This window comes from Crocodylus porosus, unplaced genomic scaffold, assembly GCF_001723895.1.
Source record: "Crocodylus porosus isolate Cpor-Errol unplaced genomic scaffold, CroPor_comp1, whole genome shotgun sequence".
NCBI lineage: Eukaryota > Metazoa > Chordata > Crocodylia > Crocodylidae > Crocodylus > Crocodylus porosus.
This window is the reverse complement of record NW_017728927.1, coordinates 995,152-999,640: the sequence shown is the minus strand read 5'-3', so window position 1 is coordinate 999,640 and position 4,489 is coordinate 995,152. Positions and strand designations below refer to the sequence as shown.

At 47.2% G+C, this 4,489-nt stretch overlaps 1 non-coding gene across 1 annotated transcript; it reads right to left on the bottom strand.

Moving 5' to 3' along the window:
- Window positions 1-3: 3 nt before the first annotated feature.
- Window positions 4-85, bottom strand: TRNAL-UAG. Its single transcript has one exon. It is a non-coding gene; the product is annotated as a tRNA-Leu (tRNA).
- Between the last annotated feature and the right edge of the window lie 4,404 nt (window positions 86-4,489).

Genomic DNA, 4,489 nt, shown 5'->3' with positions numbered 1-4,489 from the left:
GTTTGGCAGCGGTGGGATTCGAACCCACGCCATCGAAATGACTGGAGCCTAAATCCAGCGCCTTAGACCACTCGGCCACGCTACCACTAAATACATAACTGCCCTTGACGCGCCTATAAAGGGGCCGAGCACTGACTCAGCGGTACCCCCACCCTGAGAGCCTTTCTTCCTTCCCCCACAGCTGCTCCGGGACTACGGGTGGGTCCGGAAGGCAGCTGCCCGCAACAGGAACGTATCAGGCCCTCCCCAGCGGCCCAGGTTGGCGGCGGGAGCTCTGCCACGTGGCTGCAGCCGGGGGGTCGGGACGAGAAGACGGCGGCAGGGGGCGCTGCTGCTGCGCGGCCCGCGGCCTCACCCTGCCTGGCCCCGGTCGCCTGCGGGGCGGCGGTGGCAGCACTCGCTGCCTGCTCCCCTGCAATGCAAGCAAGGAACCAGGCCGCTGCAGCCTCCCTTGTCTGTGTAGGCTGAACCCCGCCACGGGCCCCGGCCGCGGCTGAGGCTGCACGTACTCTCGGGTGTCTTTAAAGCCATCTTGGGCTTGGTCGAAGGAGCAGAGCTGATGCCACGTCTGGACGCTCACCGCCCAACACTGGGTGCAGTGCCTGGCTCTGGCGGAGTCTCTGTCTCGCCCCAAACGGAGCCTTGAGGGTGGAGACCGGTGGCACGAGTCTCTGCTGCTTGACCTGGCAAGGTCCCAGCCTCACCTTGCCATTCATTCCCTCTTGTCCAACCCAGCCGGAGCTGAATGTCATCTGGAAGGGAAGCTCGAGTTCCCCGCCCTAGAACCGCTGGGCCTTTGTGCTTGCTGTGATGGCCGTGGGAAATAGATAACACTACTATTTGGTGTTTAGGAGGAAAAACGCTTTACTTCTATAAATGAAATATAGACCCCAAAATCAGTACATTAAATGGGTACAGATTAAAGCAGCTCTGTCATTTCTTTTTACAGCTTTTGTTGGCCCATGGGCAACACCACTGAGCAAGTAACATGCTGTAGGCAACAGCATACTTTGCTCTCTCTGTTAACACGAAGAACCACCTACGTGTGGAAAGCAACATTTCTTGTGGCTGTTAGTGACGCTACAAGTTTCCTTTGCCAACCATGGTTTTGCCTGCCAGTTTTATCCACGCTTAATATTCTGTGTACCGTTTTGACTACACAGCATACAGTTTTGAGTAACTACAGTTTCCCAGGCCCGTGCATCAGGCCACCACCTGCCATTTTCCCCATAAGCCTTTTGCCTTGCCATCCACAGTTTTGCCAACCATGGGAACTTTCAGGAACTTTGCTCCAGCAGTTGGTGAGGGAAACCTGTACAGTCTTGCTGGCAGCATGTCTCCACCGGTGGGGATTGCTGCTCTGTGTCATCTGTCTATGTCTGATCTGGCTGAATTCCAATATACTGTACCCATGAGGTAAGAACCACACCTTGATTTTATGAGGAATTTTATACGTGTTCATTATGGATAAGCTATGGTTCATCAGATGAGGTTTATGGCTCAATCTGTTTAGTTTAGAAAAAAAGACAGCCACAGAAGTCTTTAAGGAACTGAAAAATGTACTAGCTATTTTTTCTCTTGAATTTCAAGAGGGTGTAGTTTTGCGTTGCTCCACATGCCAGCATCGCTGCTCAGATTTCTCAGAATATACTTCCACAACCACGCTTGGGTACTAGAGTAGGAGGTGCAGATACACAAACAATGGTCATGATGGCAAGGAAGCTGCCGACCTGTTACCTCTCGCCTGTTAAGCAGACTGAGCCTCTGCATTGTTCCAAAAGGGTGCTGTAATGTGAATGGGCTCTGCAAAGATTTATTCACAAACCAGATGTACTGGATATATTTAGGTCTGATGGAAGATGCCATTCTGTAGGAACGCTTTGAAGGAAGATGTTCCTGTTTAGGGGGGCAGTACCTAATAGCACAATCCAATCACTATTTTCTTTTAAAATTAAAAGATATATTCTACCGAATGTGGCTAACACCGCAAGGCTCTTGAACACTCAGAATCCTTTCCTCTTCCTCCCAGCACACGCATCCCTCTCCCATGACTAAGTATTTAACTAGTGAGTTTTTGAGGGAGGAGTCTGCTGTATTTATTTAAATTAAACATTAACAAACGCCATCATCCAAGTAGTCCTATGTGGCACGTGGGAGCAGGAGCTCTTTCTCTTGTCAACTCGCAACTCAGTGGCTACGCCGGTGATTCTCAATTCAAATAAAAATCTATTGTGATGGTCTTCCTGAGTTCTTTGCAACAGAAAAACTACTCTAATTTTTCTGTAGTAAAAAAGAACCAGTGAATATGAAGAGCTGGCATTTTTCGAGGAGTGACTCAAGTTTATCCTGGGGTGTCTCAAGTATCTCTGGGATGGCTCAAGTCTAACAGGATTAAGAACCATTGTGCTAGGCCTGTTAGAACAGGGCGTGTAACCCTCCTAATTGATATAGGATGTCCCAAAAAGCATCTTTCATTTGGCTTACACTACGTTGGGGCTGGAGTCCCCATAACCCTTCCTCATGAATGGTAGTGCTCACTAATAAGTGCTACTACAGCATGGTTAAAGCCTGCAGACTCTTCGCGGATGCTTATGGAGTACAACAAAAGCAGAATTTGTTTGCATTGCCTTTTTCCCCCACTTACCCGTAACTCATAAGTGGCTGCGAGGCTTTGTTCAAACTTTCCATAACTTCCAGCTTTAGAAACCCAACATGGAATATTTCAGCCCAGCAAGCAGATGTTTAAAATGTTAGGAATGGGATCTGGTTTGCAACCTTATATAGTGTGTATTCCTGGAGAGGGTGTTTAGAGTATGCACCCCATAGATAGATGACATGAAAAAAAGTACATACAGCATTCAGTCTGGGAGACAGATGGGAGAGCACACAGAACATGGTATAGAGAACATTTAGTGCATTTAGGGACTTAGTGCATTGGTGTCTAGAGATTATGGTGATAGGCATAGTAAAAATAGAAAGAGAAATTATAGTGGTCACTGCCAAATGTACTGTTTACCAGCATTCAGACCAGTTTGACCTGAGGCATGCTAACTACCATATATAAGCATGCTGTTCATACGGATTGTGCTCCGGCCTCTGGGGACATTGATTTCTTCTTCGCCATGCACAGAGGCTTAACATACTCAGACTTTGTGCAGGGGAACTAGAATTTCACCTACAGGCAGCAAAATTGTTTCCTTTTTGTGTACAAATAATTAGCTGACATTTAATCAAGCAGCATATAAGTAGACACTATTAACTTCTGGGGAAAAAAAAGATTTTCCATTGTATGTCTAAACCAGAAACCTTTCAGAACATTTCTTCCTATCGTCTATTTCTTCACTGCTACTGTGCATGTCTAACAGACAGAAACAAGTATAATCACGATAACATCTTAATTAAATCCAGTAAAATGGGCTTTCATAGTAATTCACATTCAAAAAGACTAGGGCAGTAGGTCTGCTCTCTGTTGCCATCAATCAAATTATTTATTGCATTTAACTGTTAGGAGAGCTTGATGGTAGTTAGCATAATGAGCCACAGAAACATTCCCGTAGGAAATATGAAAATTATTTTCTGCGTCCGGCAAATGGGCATTAGTATTCTCAAGAGTCCTCTGATAATGTAGGTACATTAACCATTATTATGAACCATCATAACTTCTGACTTCATGCTGGAAAAAAAATCTTGTAAGTTGGTTAGTGCAAGAACTGACCAAAAGGACAAAATATACCTACTTTGTTTAAGAAGTGACTTGGTTTTAATTGTGAATAAAGGGAAGTGTTTTTTGGTAAACCTCTCTGCAGCTTCTTCTGTAGTTCACAGTGTTTCTTTTATTGTTTTTTTTAATCCGGTATGATAAAACCTGACATGTTTTTGCCACATTAAAAGCGGAATTGCTGTATAATGTAATGGATTCCAACTCAAGGAAGAGTGAATTTGCCAGACTTTGAGAAGACGCTATATATCCCATAGGGGGGTGTACGGGGAGGGGGAGGGTGCACAGGAAATAATATGATTTTCCTGGTGCATGTGTTGCCAGCACTTACAGATGAGTAAAATTGGGATTTATGCAAAAACTGAAGCCTTTGAAAAACTGCTACAACGGAAGCATGAACCTCCAGCCTTCCTTTCCAGTCCTGTCACAGGACCAAAGGTTTTCACAGGTGACCTCCGGGGACTTCTGTCTAGACTTCCCGACCCGTGCCAAGAAATACTCTGGGTTTTTCCCTTGTTTCCCCACCTGTAACGTGTCCAGCGCTCTGTGGCTCCAGCTTTGGTTTTAAGATCAACATCTTGCTGATTTCCCCTCCCCCGGGTGACCTCCGGTGCAGTGTGAGCCACGCGCGGGACCACGACAGAGGCCGGCGCTGCGGGCGTGGCGCCGCGGGGGTCGGAGACACCCGTGGGCAGGGGCCTGTCCTTGCTCGTGGGGGGGTGAGGGCGGGTTTGCCCCCACGGGCGGGGGGGACGCGAGGAGCGGGCCCTG